Source organism: Bos grunniens, chromosome 23, assembly GCF_055505025.1.
Source record: "Bos grunniens cultivar Pamir isolate PY7600 chromosome 23, Bosgru_T2T1.0, whole genome shotgun sequence".
Taxonomy (NCBI): Eukaryota; Metazoa; Chordata; class Mammalia; order Artiodactyla; family Bovidae; genus Bos; species Bos grunniens.
Window position 1 is genome coordinate 37,700,281 of NC_141187.1, and position 17,426 is coordinate 37,717,706.

At 36.7% G+C, this 17,426-nt stretch overlaps 1 protein-coding gene across 26 annotated transcripts in view; it reads right to left on the reverse strand.

Annotated features, from left to right (window-relative positions):
* Window positions 1-17,426, reverse strand: part of LOC147347652 (uncharacterized) — a 521,220-nt gene that overhangs the window by 158,309 nt on the left and 345,485 nt on the right. For 2 of the 26 annotated variants that reach the window (XR_015152373.1, XR_015152367.1), the window contains exon 5: window positions 10,920-11,653. The exons of the other annotated variants lie outside the window; for them this stretch is intronic. The gene's annotated coding sequence lies outside the window, so the exon portion shown is untranslated. Of the gene's footprint in view, window positions 1-10,919; window positions 11,654-17,426 lie in introns of those variants that run through there. 26 annotated transcript variants of the gene reach the window in all.

A 17,426-nucleotide genomic window follows, 5' to 3' on the forward strand; every position in this document is an offset into this window, starting at 1 on the left:
GGCTATGACCAAAAGGCAATTATTAACCAAAGTGGATGCTGGACTTCAATTTATTTTCTTGGTTATTTAGACTTCTCTGCTTGCCTCTTGGGGGTTATTCAAACATCAAAAGAGATAAAGCATGAGCAAAGCACACTGAAATCCATAAACACTACACACTTCACAACCTAAAGGATGATCAAATAAATTAGCTGTTTATGGAAGACACTCTAAGTAAGATACCCTAAAGATTTCTATAGAACTGCTCTTTGTGGTTGTAACCTTTCTTTGGAGTGCTGCCTCCCCAAAGCGAGAACAAATCTAGGGGAGGCTCACAGGCACAGATGAGCTTCCATCTAACCGCTTAAGTCACAGGGATTGCTTGCTTTCCTCAAGTTCATGACTTTGCCTGAACTCCGTGGCTAATGGGAATTCATTATAAGATAGCTTTCTGGGATTAGAGTGTTGTGGTGGTTATCAGTGAGATGGAGAATTTCAAGCTAACCCTCTGTTCAAGCATTTACAGATTTATAACTAATTAGATCCTGCCCACACCTCACCTAAAATCATGTTAGCAAAATCCACGTTAAAGTACATTTAGAGTTAGCTGGGGTCTAACTCAGTCCTCAGGCCATCCTAGGCAGCACATAACAAGATTTTTCTATTTCAAGATTTCTTTAAAAGTAAAGAATAAATTGAGTTATTTCAAGGGAGCTCCAGATAGTGCCAAGGCTCCAAAATGAAGGTACCTTGGTCATCTGTCAAATATATAACTTTATGGATAATTGCACACGTACAATCTCACCTCAGGACATGAGCACAAGAGGTGTTTTTTTTTTTTTAATATATTTAAGTTATGAAGAAGAAAATCTAAAAGATAAAAGAATATCTGATGAAACACAGAATACAATGCATATTCATTTTATAATATGGATGATTACTCAAGGTTTAGGTAATTGATTGCCCAGCACTCTGTTATAATCTAGATTTTAAAGTGCCCTATCGTGGTTAACAGTGCAAATTTCTAAATTAGACAGAAGGAATTGCTTGAATTACTGCAAATATAATTTGAGCATAACAACCCAATGTGATTGAGATCATTGGAACAACATATATGTATAAGCAACCAGTGACTTACAAAACACAAGAAAATATTAAAACATAAACAATTCATATTCATAAATTGTGTAATCATGTTATAATCTACCTACCACATGAGCAGAAACGCTGTTAACCATCAGGGGAACAATGTTTCAAGTTAGTTCATCATACAGGAAAAGAATGGAATAGTCTAGGCTTTTCCTTTAATTCTGGGTGATATTAGTGATATCTCAGTGGAAAGAGTGACAGTTTTCTATACTTATAAGGGACAATTATTTAGAAATTAATAAGACACGTATTTGTTACATAAACCCTCTTATGATATCCAATCTGGGATTCGGACAAAGAGCACAATATGATCTCTATGAAACTCTAAGTTTAAAGAAACTAAATAAGTAATTAAAAAAAAAAACCCTCTCAGCTCAGTATGCAATTTGAGTCATTATTGCCTTTTATTCAATGGTCACTGCCAAGGCTTACCCTCCATTAAGAGGATTTACCCAACCTCATCTGTTTACTCCAATCTGGTTTCTATCTAAAATGAAGAGGAGTTACTCACAAAGAAATAAATTTATGTACACATTTTTAAAAAAAGGGGTATGTGCAAATAGTTCAGAATTAAAAGAAAAAAAAATCTTTTCTTCTTCCCCTTGGAAAGACTAGCAACCTCATGAACTATCTTTTAAAGCTTTAGCAGAAGCATTTACTGCATTCAAAATATTACCATTAGTCCGAGTTTTGATCATGTAGAGTCCTTGGAAATTCCAGAAGATGACTGATGAGTTGCCTAATAATTTAGACTAAACATCTGGTTTAAGGATCAAAACACTGACTATATTTCTCATTTCCTCATGTGATTCTGCATGGGAAGGAGGACTTCTGGGGACTATATTTTGAAAATAGATAAATGCCTATGTGACAATAATATTTTCCTCTTTCTGCCACTTCCATCTTGAGAACAAGCTGGTTCAAGGGTCCCGAGGACCCAGCACACAGTGAAAGACAAAAGACACTTCTCTCAAGTGCTTTGTACAGATTCACTGGGTGCCCCCTACCCTTACCATTAGTCTTTAACCATTAACTCTTCAGAATGGCCAATAGTTTGGTCCAGCTCTGCGTCAATTCAGACCCTTGGTCAGGATGCCAAACACAGGACTGGAGCCCACAAGCTGTGAGGACGAACTGACAATCACTGACAGCTTCTGCCGGGGCCAGGATCTGAACCAAGATGCAGGGCAAAACTCCCATCTGCTGCCCATCTGCCATTCTGCTCCTATCAAAAAAGGTTATACCATGAACCACAGACAGATGGGCACTGCAAAGATCTATTAGGGGAAAAAAGAAGAGTCTGAGATGATTAGAATAATGACCTTTGATTCAACATAGAAATCCCAGTATAATGAAAATCATGCATAATTTCAAGGTCTTTTGTCTAAAATAGATATTGTGTCTTTTGCCGATATTAAAAAAGATAAATAAAACAATGCTTGTATTCTATACACTAAATATATCATACACTAATAGATATCCTAGAAGCAAAGATGAGTTAGGAATATATATATAATGTATTTATATAGCATATTTGTGTAAATACATAGAATGTCTTCACTTAAAAGTTATTTTTCTCTGACATACCAGTGAAGTTTAACATAATGTTATTAAAGAAAACAGGAATCTTATATAGGTTTTTGGTAATGTGCATTTTCACCAAAAGCCTACTCTGTATAAACAGGAAACTGGGAATAAGTCAGCTCATGTATTAAACAAAAGACTTAAGACATAAAGGGAATAGTAAGTTCCTGAGCTAAAGCTAAGTGTGTGTTATGTTTCCATGGCAAAGATGACTTCTGAAAGGCAAATTAATACCCCAGACAAAAAGCAGTCATCCACTTCACTCAACATATAATGTGCACCTACCATGGGCCAGGCAAAGTGCTAGCTGCTGGGGACAGAAGAGTAAGACACAGATGGCCTTTGTCTCCTAGGAGCTTATGGTTTGACAGAGAGAGGGACACATAAACCGCTCATTGTATACTACAGTGAAATAGCACAATGGAGAAAAGATACAGAACCATGTGGTTAATATTGGGGGGGTGAAATAATCATACAAATTGTTTTAAAAAATGAGAATTTCATGTATGTGGTATGTTTTAATTTTCACAGGCATTTAATGTGTTAGTCACTCAGTCATGTCCAACTCTTTGCGACCCCATGGACTGCAAACCGCCAGGCTCCTCTGTCCATGGAATTCTCCAGGCAAGAATTCTGGAGTGGGTTGCCATTTCCTTCTACAATGCATTTAATAGATTTATACAATTTAATTTTTATTTATAATTTTTCCAGAAGAATCAAATCTAAGTAACAATCTAAGTGATGAAAAAGGGAAAAAGGTCTTTTAAAAAAAGTTAAAATCTCTTAGTTTAGCTTCTTTATCTTGGGATCATTTTTTCTTTTTATCACAAAGTATCTTCTAAAAGTTGACATGAAAAAGAGATTTCATAGGCAAATTGATTTATTTCAACAATTTATAATGAATTTATATAATATAAAAATGTAAACTGTATTCTCAAAAAGATAAGTACAAGGAAGAGCTAGGTATTTTTATTTGTAATAGCTCCAAAATGAAAGGAAATGAGCAGGAGAAAAATGGATATTCAAACCAGGGCATGTTGATAAAACAGGGCTCCTCAACAATGAAAATGAATGAACTACTGATATATACAATACACATGGATCTCAAAACATAATATGCGATTCTATTTATATGAAGTTTAAGAACAGGCAACTAATATGTGCTGACAAAGGTCAACTGTGATTAACTCTGGCTGCGAGATGGAAGATACCGAAAGGAAAAATGAAAGAAAGAAGTTTAAGGGACAATGGGATTGTTTTTCTATCCTGATCTGGGAGACACATTAAAAAAGTATTTGTGAAATCCACTGAGCTTTACACAAGATTTGTGCATTTTACCGAATGCAAATTAACTTTAAAGTATAAACCATTGGGGTAATTTGATACAACAGACATTAATCAGGTAAATATTTTTTACATTCTGGCTGCCATATAACAAAATGTCTCACGAAGTAGTGCATGTTAAAATAACATAAATTCATAAAATTGCTTATACCCACAGTTTGAAGAGGCAAACAAAACTAATACATGCATGGAAAGCGCCCATTAGGGAATTGCTTCACCTGAACTCCAGTGTGCTCCCTATCTGAGCCCAATTTAAATAACTTGACCCCATTCAGGCTCAGAACGGTTTCTTTAGCATATGGGAAAATCTTATATTTTATTGCATGTCCATACAGCCTTTTTTTTAATTTATTAGTACATAAAATGGCCTTGCTGCCCCCATTCTTCCTTTCCTTAAGAGTCACTCAATCATCACCAAAGAAAGTAGAAATGTATTAAGACACAATCCACATTAGCCTCTGATTCAGAAAAATGAAAAAATTCCTGGACTATTTCCAAAATGCACATCTTTCAGAAATACTAACTTGTTGTCTTGATTTTACATATTTTATCAATTATATAAACTCATTTTCATATAAAAAGTTGTCATTGACCTACTATATACATTTCACAACAGGAAATACTGTCACCAATGTTAACTCTGAAACTCTTAAGCATATTTAAATCCCTACAAAGAATTGGTCCTAAAGAGGTTAATAATATCTAAGGATTAGTTGTGCATTAGAGTAATAATACCACTTTAATTTATATACAGCTTGATACTGACAAGTCTAAGCACTTCACATATATAATCGATTTTATCTTTAATAACCCTGTGTTGGAGCAAAATAGTAATGTCTCCCCTGTCCTTGAAATAACAATATAAGCAAAGAATAGTTGGAATGTGTAATCTAAAATGTAACAGCAGGTATACTCCTACCTTGTGTATGTGAGAGTGTGAAATAGACACAATTTGACAATCACTTTTGCTCTGCTCCCCAGAACTTACAGATGACAAGAACTCTGTCACAATGATTTGGCTAATTTTAAAAGACAGATCCTATTTCTTGATATAATTTTTTCCTCAGAAAAAATTCAACATGAGTTCTGATTCTATCATCAGTGGTAAGTACACTATCACCCATTCCTCATGCTAACTACAACTAAAATTTTTTAATTCTACACACATACATACATGCACACACCAGAGGAACAGGAAAAGCTGGCAGATTATGAAAGAGTAAAACCTTGGAAAAGTGACCCACATAGTGATGTTTCCCATTTATTTTTGCTTTTGCTTTTTTTTCCCTTGTGCGGTATGACTGACCCCAAGGGTAGACCCCAACTGCAAAGCGGTGAGCAATAGCAGCTGCACAAGCCGATAAAACCTGTTTTTCTGGCAAAGCGAATCAGAAATAAGAATTCCTGCAGGCCAGAGTTTGGGGAGAATACCAGAGATGAAAAAGGGGAACAAAGGATCCCTTAATTCTGTTAATCAATAAATACCACCTTAATTCCTGAGCTATGCATGCATGACAGTCTCAAATGAGGGTAACAAAGACTCTGGTAGCTGAACAGAGATTTACGCCTTCTGTAGAAGCCTCATTCTAACCCTCCGAGATCTGAACCACCTCCCAAAGAAGGTGGGACACATCTTACAATCTGGATCTAAGAGGCTTACCTGCCTGCTGCCTGATGATGAAAATCATCATCATTCAGCAGATGGTTATAATAGAACTAATATAATAATCTGAATACAACAGAGCAGTCATAACATTCAGAATACAATCCAAAACTACTCAGCATATAAAGAACCAGAAACATGTCCTTTCTCAAGGAAAAAGACCAAAAAAAAAAAAAAAGAGAGAGAGAGAGATGATCTATGTGACAGAGCTATCAAAGATATTTTAAGCAAATATTATATCTAAGTTCCATGTGTAAAGAAAAACACTCTTGAAATATTGAACATACAGGAATTTGCAGAAAAATAATGTAAGCAAACAAACTTTTGGAAGTGAAAAATTCAGTACTTAAAATGAAAAACTTACTGGGGAAACTCAATAGTAGTACAGAAATAATGCAGGAAAGAATAAGTACTTTGAAATAGGTGGATAGAAATTATCCAATCTGAAGGATGAAAAAAGGATGAATTAGTTGAAAAGAGTCTCAGAGACCTATGAAACAAACTCCAAAAACTTAACATATGTAATTGGACAACCAAAAGTAGAGGAAAAAATTTAATAAAATTTTAAGTGAAAATTGTATACATTGAAAGTGTGTAAGATAATAATTTGATATACATATACACAGTGAAATGATTACTAAAGTCACTAAAAATATGTGATATCCATTATACGGTACATCTCAATTCATCCATAATACAAAACTCCAACTTTGTACACTCTGACCAACGTCTATCTCCCCGTTTTCCCCACCTCCCCACTCCAGGTAATCAACATGCTATTCTCTGCTTCTATTTGCTCAACTATATTTTAGATTTCACATTCAAGGGAGATGATGTAGATTTTGAGAAAACAATTCTTTTTTAATAAATAATGCCTGAAAGCTTTCCAAATTTAGTCAAGTATATAAATTTACAGATTCAAGAAGCTCAGTGACTCACAAGCACAAAAGAAACTACACCAAGACGAACCATAAAACATAAAGCAGATGAAAGAATATAAAGAAGGAATTACTGAGAAAAGCTAGAGGTATATGGCCCATTAGACTCAGGGGAATGGGCTGAAATATTGAAGATTTTTCATCTGAAACTATGGAGGCATAATGGTAAAACAACATCTTTATAGGCTAGGGGAAAAAAAAACCGTCAAGCTAGAATTCTGTGTCTAGTGAAAATATTCTACAGAAATGAAAGGGAAATAAATGCATTTTCAGATAAATGAAAAATAAGATAATCCATCACCAGAAGACTTGATACATAAGTGAGAGATGTATATGCTAATGGAACTTCTCCAGACCAAAGAAAAATGATACCAGAGGGAACCATGGATCTTCAGCAATGAAGGAAGAGCAACAGAAATGATAAATTTTTGGATAACATAGGACTATTTTTCTTTCTAAAGTTCTTTAAAATACACTTAACTATTTAAAACAAAAATTATTTTATTAGCTGGTGGGATTTTCAATATACATAGACATATACATGTTACATAAAGTGTAACAAGGATCACTAGGGGACAATTCATATCATTGCAATTTTTCTACATTTTATGTTAAGTGGTACAGTATTAGCTCTAAAGAGACTGAAATACTTGGTATGCATACTGTAATTCCTCAGAAAACTTTTTAAAAAAAATACAAAGAGCTTTAGCCAGAATACATAATTAGATAAACTAAAACAGAATACATAAAAATATTCAAATAACTAAGAAGATGGCAGGAAAGAATGAAGTGAGGATCAAAACTTGGGACAAACAGAAAATAATTCAATGGTGAACCTAAATACAACCATGGTCTAAAGAGTAAATGGCACAGATTGGCAGAGTAGATGTAAAAACCCAAACTGTTATATGTTGGCTACAAAAAAAGGCACTTTACGTGTACAGAAAAAATACATACTCTATGCAGTTAGTAAAGATGAAATGCAACTTTAATATCAAATAACACAGGTTTTAAGATAAAGAGTATCTCCAGAGATTAAAAGGAATATTTCAAACGATAACAGGGGCAATTCACTAGGCAGGCAATTATAAATGCCAATGCACCTAATTAATAGATCCCAAAAATATATGAAATAAATAATGACAAGAAGAAGGGAAGAAATAGATATCTCTACACTCTTACCAAGAGATTTTAACACTCCTCTTTCAGTAATCTATAGGAAAACTACATTCCTTCCCTCTAAAGAAAATCATACACATGGAAAACCTCAAAGACACAACTGACTACTTAGATCTAATTAACATTCATAGAACACTCAACTAACAACTTCAGAATATGTATTACTTTCAAATATGCATGGTACATTCATCAAGAAAGACCATATTCTGGCTCGTTAACAAAGTCTCAATATTAGAAATAATCAAAATCAGGCATAGTATATTCTCTACCATAAGGTAGTTAAAATAGAAAACATTAATAATAACTAGAAAAATATTGGATACCGTACATTAAAAAAAAACACTTCAAAATAATTCACGGATAAAAGACAAATCCATAAGATAATTAGAAATTACTTTGAACTGCACAACAAAACATACAAGACACTAAAATTTACAACATAGAGTTAAAGAAAAGATTAGACATGAACACAAAGTTTTCAATGCTTATGTTACAGGTAAAAAGAGAAAATTAATGACCTAATATTCTACCATAAAAAGCTGAGAAAATAAACACATTAAACCCCAAAGAAAGAAGGGAAATAAAGTAAAAGGCAGAAATCAATAAAAGAAAAGACAAAGACAAAATCTAATAGCTGGTTATTTGAAAAGATCAACAAAACTGACAAGCTCCACCTGGGATGGTCAAGAAAATGAAGAGACACAAATCAACAATATCAGAATAAAAAAAGTCACACAGATCCAACAGTCTTTAAAAGGGTAAGATAATACAACATCATTACACTAAAGTATGTCACAGCTATATGAAGTTTTCAAGTTTCTCGAAAAATACCACTTAGCAACTGGCACAGGCAATTATAAAAATGAAATATATATATGAAATTAAGTTATCAAGTATCTTTTCTAACAGAAAATCCCCAATCAAAATGTTTGTACTAGTGAATTCTGGCAAACTTTCAAGTCACTAACCTTGTATAAATATTTTCAGAAAATAAAGTTGGAAGAACTGTCCAATTTTGTTTTATAAGGCCAACTTGACAGTAATATCCAAGTAGGAATACTGATCCTCCACATAGTCAAAAATCTACATGTAACTTTACAGTCAGCCCTTTGTATTCTAAGTTCTGCATTCAACCAACCCAAATCACGTAGTACTACCATAGCTGTTGTTGCTCACTCAGTCGTGTCCGACTCTTTGAGACCCCATGGCTGCAGCACACCTGGCTTCCTTGTCCTTCACCATCTCCCAGAGCTTGCTTAAACTCATGTCCATTGAGTCAGGGATGCCATCTAACCATCTCGTCCTCTGTCATCCCCTTCTCCTCCTGCCTTCAACCTTTCCCAGCATCAGGGTCTTGTCTAATGAGTTGGCTCTTCACATGAGGTGGCCAAAGTATTGGAACTTCAGCATCAGTCCTTCCAAGGAATATTCAGGGTTGATTTCCTTTAGGATTGATTGGTTTGATGTCCTTGCAGTCCAAAGGACTCTCAAGAGTCTTCTCCAATATCACAGCTCAAAAGCATCAATTCTTCAGTGTTCAGCCTTCTTCCTGGTCCTACTCTCAGAACAATACACGACTACTGGAAAAACTATAGCTTTGACTATACAGACCTTTGTCAGTGTAAGCGAACCTGTATAGTTTAAAATTGTGTTGTTCAAGGGTCCACTGTGTTATATCTCAAAACCAAGGAAGCATTTTCCAGGAATGCAAGGTTAGCTTAACATACAGAAATCAGTGTTATTCACAGAATAAAGGAGGAAAAAACATGTTTCAATAAATGTAAAACTAAGAGCATTTAACAAAATTCAACACCCCTCATGATTTTTTTAAATAAGAAAATTACAAATAATAGGAACTTCATTAATAAAGGGCATCTAGGAAAAACCAACACCCTGTATCACACTCAAAGAATTAAAGACCTATTTTTTTCCTCAATAGATATGAGAACAAGGCAAGAATGTGTGCTTTCTACACTCTTATTCAGCACTTTAAGATCTAACCATTTCATTAACAAGAAAAGAGATATATGAATAACAGTCAAAAGGAGGTGAAACTGTCAATATATGCAACATTATGACTATTTACTTGGAAAATACCAAGCAACCCATAAAAATCTACACAACTAATGAAAGATTCAGCAATGTGTGTGTGAAGATTAATTCAAAAAGTTAGCTCTATAATGATATATTATTGGCAAAAAATTGAAAATACATTTTTTACAATTCCTTTCACAGTAGTGGGGAGGGGGAAAGAATACCTAGGAATAAATCCAAGAGAAGATATCCAATACCTGTACATCAAAAACTACAAAACTTTGTCATATTAAATTATACATAAATAAAGAGTTGCACATATTCATGGATGGCAATTATCCCCAAACTGATACATAGATTCAATGTAATTTCAAACAAAATTAATCAGGCTTTTTCTTTTCAGTACAAAGTGACAACACGATTCTAAAATTAACTTGGAAATACAAAGGACCTAGATAGTTAAAAGTTGGAGAATTTGCCTTACCTAATTTCAAGATCGACTATAAAGCTGCAGTCAAGGATGTGGGTTATTGGCAAAGGGACAGAAACCCATGGAACCAAACAGTACCAAACAGTATCCAAAGACAGATGAACACGTATATGTTGAGTTTTGACATCTGTGTCAATGGTGAGAAAAAAAAAACCTTTATTTCAAATGATGTTGGATCAACTGGAAATCAAAACTGAAAAAACCTACAGTGATTCTTACCTCACACTCAACACAAAAACTGATTCAAATCACAGACCTAAATGTACAATCTAAAACTACAAAAAGAAAATGGAGCAGAAAGTATCCGTATCTTAAGGTCGGCAGCTTTTGTAGACAGAACACGTGAAAAAAAAAATATAAAACATTAAATCTAAAATTGTTAAGTCAAACTTCATTAAATGTAAAACTTCTGCTCTTGGAAAGATACCATGAAAAATGAAAACATAAGCCATATTTGGGAACAAAATTTTCTCAACACAATAACAGAAGAAGGACTTGGATTCAAAAATATAGAAGAGCTCTTATAAATTTGTTAAGAATCTATTATAAAATGACCAAGTTTTTTTGTCTTTTTAAAAATTTATTTATTTTTTAATGGAAGCATAATTGTTTTACAGAATTTTGTTGTTTTCTGTCAAACATAGACAAGAACCAGCCATAGGCACACCCATGTCCCCTCCCTCCCCAACCTCTCTCCCATCTCCCTCCCCATCTCACCCTTCTAAATTGCCACAGAGCCCGCGTTTGAGTTCCCAGAGTCATACAGCAAATTCCCATTGGCTATCTATTTTACAAATGACAAACCTAGACAGTGTGTTGAAAAGTAGAGTCATTACTCTGCTGACAAAGCTCTGTACAGTCAAGGCTGTGGTCTTCCCAGTGGTCACATACAGTTGTGAGAGCTGGGCCATAAATACGGCCGAACGCCAAAGAAGTGATGCCTTCAAACTACAATGCTGGAGAAGACTCCTCTAAGTCCTTCAGACAGCGAGGAGATTAAACCAGTCCATCTTAAGGGAGATCAACTCCGATTATTCACTGGAAGGACTGACGCTGAAGCTGAAGCTCCGGTATTTTGGTCATCTGATGCGCAGACGACTCACTGGAAAAGTTCCTGATGCTGGGAAAGATGGAGGGCAGAAGGAGAAGAGGGCGTCACAGGATGAGATGGCTGGACGGCATCACCGATGCAATGAACGTGAACTTGGGAAAACTCCAGGAGACGGTGAGGGACAGGGAGGCCTGGCGTGCTGCAGTCCATGGGGTCGCAGAGGGTCAGACATGACTGGGTGACTGAACAACAGCAACAATGTATTTTACATATGGAATAGTAAGTCTCCATGTTACTCTCTCCATACTTCTCAGCCTCTCCCTCCTCCCCCACCCCACGTCCGTAGGTCTGTTCTCTATGTCCGTTTCTCCACTGCCACTCTGCAAATAAATTCTTCAGTACCATTTTTCTAGATTCCATATATGCGTCAGTATACGATAAGACACAAGTTTTAGACAGACATTTCACAAAAGGTAAGCAAAAGGCCAAACACACGCGAAAAGATGTAAATGTTACTAGTCCTCAGAGGAAAGCAAATTAAATACAAAATGAGGTGACACTACTCGTCTATCAGATCGGCCAGAATTAAAAGACTGACCATACCAAGCACTGACAAGGATTTTGAGCAACCTGAACTCTTCTTCACTGATGGTGGGAATGGAAAGTGGTATTACCGCCTTGAAAAACACTTTGGGAACTTCATAATGTTAAGCATACACATGCCATATAACCTAGCCCTTCCAGTCAGAGGTATTTACTCACAGAAAACGAAAACATATCCACGCAAAGATGTGGCAGCACTGTTTGTAAGAGACGTTAACTGGAAATATCTTAAGCGTCCAACAGATGAATGGATAGCCAGTTATGGCATATCCACCCACATAATAGAATACTACTGGGCAAAGAGGAAAAAAGAAAAGAAATCCTATGCACACAATTCTTTTTACATAAAATTCTAGATATGGGGGGATGGGGTGCGGGCAGAAGCAAGTCAATGGTTACCTGGGGGTGGCATTGAAAGAAATGAGGAAGGGAATGCAAAAGAGCTCTGAGGAAAGTTTTGGGGATGACAGAAGTGTTCTTTATCTTGATTGTGGAGATGGCTTCACCAGTTTATGAAGATGTCAAATTTGATCAAATTGTGACACAGACATTGACAATAAACATATGGACAACGAGGGAATAAAGGTGGGGTGAGGTGGGATGAACTGGGAAACTGGGATTGACGTATCATGCGCTGCTGCTGCTAAGTCACTTCAGTCATGTCCAACTCTGTGTGACCCCATAGACGGCAGCCACCAGGCTCCCCTACCCTGGGATTCTCCAGGCAAGAACACTGGAGTGGGTTGCCATTTCCTTCCCCAATGCATGAAAGGGAAAAGTGAAAGTGAAGGGGCTCAGTCGTGTCCGACTCTTAGCGACCCCATGGACTGCAGCCCACCAGGCTCCCCTGTCCCTGGGATTTTCCAGGCAAGAGCACCGGAGTGGGGTGCCATCGCCTTCTCCGATATATGTGCTACTATGTATAAAATAGATGACTATACCTACTGCATAAGCACAGGGAAGTCTTCTTAATGCTCCGAGGTGACTTAAACAGGAAGGAAATCCAAAAAAGAGGGGATGGCTGATTCACTCTGCTGTGAATGGCTATTCATTCTGCTGAATGAATAAAAACTAACACAACATTGTAAAGCAACTATACTCTAATAAAAAATGCTTTTAAAATATGATCAAATGATCATTAAATATGTGCAGCTTATTGCACTTCAATTATACCTCAGTAGAGTCTGAGTGAACTCCGGGAGTTGGTGATGGACAGGGAGGCCTGGCGTGCTGTGATTCATGGGGTCGCAAAGAGTCGGACACGACTGAGCGACTGAACTGAGAAATATAAAAAGAAAAAAAACATAATGCTCTTGCATGATGCCTACAAAACATAAACACAGGCCCAAATCAAAAAGCTGCCAATACAGATCTGCCTTCAAGAACTTTCATTTAGCCTGTCTTACCTCAAAATGGTGTTTGCCTTTTTAGGGAAAAAAACAAAATATCAATAATATAATTGAAAACATGCCATTGTATTTAGAGTGTTGCAAAAGTCCTCTTATGTCAAAATGCAATTCTCTACAGTGTTGCTTTATATACTTGGTCAACCAGATCCCAGTGGAACACCTACAACTCAAATAGTGAATCTCATGATTTACTACAGATATTGAATATTACACTTAAGAATAATCTATAAAAAGGTCCAGCATAGTGATGAGAGTATTAACAGAAATGATGAATTTTACCAAAGGGACCAGTTCCCTACAGATAAATTGTTATCTACACCTGGCTTTATAGTTAATAGATTTAACATAAAGCCTTAGTATCCATATTAAAATCCAGAAGACTTATATTCTCCAAGTAAAAATATACATGTGATACTGATATGTATCTTAAAAAATATCAGCACCACCACCACCGTGATTCCTATAGTACATTTATCTCAAAGTGCTTTCATAGTTATTACATGGAGGTAATTGTGAAGAGAGAATGACACTGACCTGCAAGTCAGTAAAAAGACTGTTCTAGGGCCGGGCTTTGCTTCTGTCAAGGCTCTGCTTCCTGGAACAAATCACTAGGCTTGAATTTTTTCCACCAAGAAAACGAGGAGGTTGGGCTCGAGTATCCTTCAACTCTTTCAACTTTGAAATTTGCTTTAGTTTTATCCTCCCACTAATAAGGAGAACAAGATCAAAGGATGGCCCTGACAAAGGTTAGAGGAGTTACACGGAGTCACAGGACCAGCTAAGATCAGACCTGGGATTAGAGTCCCAGGCTCCACACATACACTCTGCATTCTTCCCACTCCACATGCTACTCCGTAAGCCTGCTTGCGGCCATCTTCTGAATGGGAGACATGCTTACCATCTGCAAGTCTGCAGAATTTCTGCTTGAACAAGGACAAAACTACATGCAGACTTGCTTTTATAATTCTACGATACCTGAAATTTTACTTCTGTATCTGAAATTCCAGTACATGAGCTCAGGAGGGAAAGTAATTCTTTGAGAAAACAGACACTTTATAACAGATTATATCTCAGTATTTACTTATATTTAGTAAAAAGTGGGCTGAATAACCTGACTACCCCTAGCATCTTTTCTCTCAAGAAAACTTTCAGCTTAGAACTTCTGGTTGCTGGGAGGAAGGGACAGTTAGGGACTTGGGATGGCCATGTGCACACTAATGTATTTAAAACAGATAACCACCAAGGACCCACTCTATAGCACAGGGAGCTCTGCTCAGTGTTATGTAGCAGTGTGGAAAGGAGCAGGGTTTGGTGGAGAATGGATACATGTATATGTATGGCTCAGTCCTTTAACTGTTCATCTGAAACTATCATACATTGTTAACTGGCTATGCTGCTGCTGCTGCTGCTAAGTCGTTTCAGTCATGACTGACTCTGTGCGACCCCAGAGCCAGCAACCCACCAGGCTTCCCTGTCCCTGGGATTCTCCAGGCAAGAACACTGGAGTGGGTTGCCATTTCCTTCTCCAATGCATGAAAGTGAAAAGTGAAAGTGAAGGGGCTCAGTCGTTCCCGACTCTTAGTGACCCCATGGACTGCAGCCCACCAGGCTACTCTGTCCATGGATTTTCCAGGCAAGAGTACTAGAGTGGGGTGCCATTACCCCAATGCAAAATAAAAAGTTCAAAAAAAAAGGAAAACTTTTAGTTTGGAAAAGAGGTCAGTTGACTCTGAGATTGGGGAGTGGCCACAGGGTTTCAAAGAAAAGCAGGTTTCCTGACTGCTTCCCATTTTATCTGACGGGTTCTGGGTGTTTGGACTTGGACAGTCATGCCTCAAAACAAGAAGACAGGTGGTAGGATCAGAGCCCCCTTCGATTTAATACTAACTTCGTTGTTGAAAACTTTGGATTTTAAGGAATTAGATTTCAGTACTTTCACCTGTAAAACAAGGTCTTTGCTACTCTTGGAAGCTAGAAGAGAAAAATTGCCTTCTCCCCTAATTCTCCATTATGAAAACTTTCATATGTGCAGAAAAGTTGAGAAAATTATGCAATCAAACCCATTTCTACTCCACCTAGATTTGAGAGCTAGATTTCCATCCCTTTATCTTTTTATCAGTTTTTTTTTTTAACCCACTTCAAAGTTAGTTGCAAATGTCAATACACTTTACCCCTAAACACTTCAGCATGCATGAGATAGACTTCAAAATCTTTGTTTTAAAACATATCATGAGATACACAATTTAAATATACCATCCAATAAGCTTTAACAAATGCACAGACTTCCATCGTGGTAAAGAACATGCCATCAACCCACAAATTTCTCTCACCCCTCTTCTTCCTGATTAGTCCCTGCTGTTACCCTCCTAGTCTGATCATTTTCATCATAAATTAGTTGTGTCTATTTACTGTGTTAAAGTTGCTCAGTCATGTCTGCCTCTCTGCGACCCCATGGACTGGAGTCCATGGAATTCTCCAGGCCAGAATACTGGAATGGGTAGCCTTTCCCTTCTCCAGGGCATCTTCCCAAGCCAAGGATCGAACCCAGCTCTCCCACATTACAGGCAGATTCTTTACCAGCTGAGCCACCAGGGAAGCCCAAGAATACTGGAGTGGGTAGCCTATCCCTTATCCAGGGGATCTTCCCAACCCAGGAATCAAACCGGGTTCTCCTGCATTGAAGCAGGATTCTTTACCAACTGAGCTATCAGGGACTTTATATAAATGGAACCACAAAGTAGGCACCCTCTTGTGTAAGGTTTTTCACTCAGAATAAAGGTTTTTAGAATTCATCTATCCAGTTGCATGAGTCAGGAGTTCTTTCTTTTTTAAGGACAGTAAGTATTCCACTTATAAAATTCACAATTTATCCACACCCCTCTTTTCTTATTGAAGTAGAGTTGATTTACAAAGTTGAGTTAGTTTCAGGTGTTCAGCAAAGGGATTCAGTTATACATTATAAATATACATATTACTTTTCAGATTATTTTCTAATACAGCTTGTTACAAGACATTGAATATAGTTTTCTGTGCTCTACAGTGGGACCTTGTTATTTTTTTATATAGTAGTTCATATCTGTTAATCCCAGACTCCTGATTTATCTGTCCCCATCCCCTTCTGTTTGGTAATCATATGGTATTTCCTTCATTGAAACCTACCAAATAAGCAAAAAGGAGCTAGCTAGCTTCCTAGTGTTTCTTTTTTTTCTTTTTTTTTTTAATTTTATTTTATTTAACTTTATAGTATTGTATTGGTTTTGCCATATATCAAAATGAATCTGCCACAGGTATACATGTGTTCCCCATGTTTCTTTTAGCAACTAAATTTCAGCCATTCACTTTTCTCATTCATCTCATAAAAGTGAATTAAGAAGGCTGCGAGTTTCTCAGCACAGAACTAGGGAAAAAATTAGGTTGACAAGGTTCATTTTTGACAGTATATCCAGCTGTCCATAGCCTTTCATTTTTTCCATGAACTTAACCGGTATCCCTATATGTAAAGTTTCTAACACTTCCAGCTAGGGAATACTTCACAGAAGAAAAATGCTTTCCTTGGAGTTTACAATTGCCATTTGGTCTAATTTTTCAGCAAGGGTTTGTCTACTTAGATTATGAGATTTTTCCTGGAGAGCAACAGCAAGAGAGTGTCTCCCATGCTGTCAGAAAGGGAGTTATATTTTTGTTCCTTGGAAGAAACATATAATGTAATGGGCAAAATGTCAAGTGGGTGGGGATCCATTAGCCCATATAAACCTCCAGAGAGCTCTCTAAGAAAAAGGAATTCTGAGTAAGTCACTGCACCAGCACATTTGGTTTCAAAAACTTATCCAAGAAGGCAGATGGGGAAGGGGCTGGTTTTCACAGAGATTCCTATCCAGACAGCGAGTGATTATGAGGGTCTGAGTGCTGACCAAAACAGGGAATTATTTAGGGAAAACTGAGTTTCAGATGCTGTAAAGACAAATTGTAAAAAAATAAGCCCAGAAGAGGGTCAAGGCAGGAT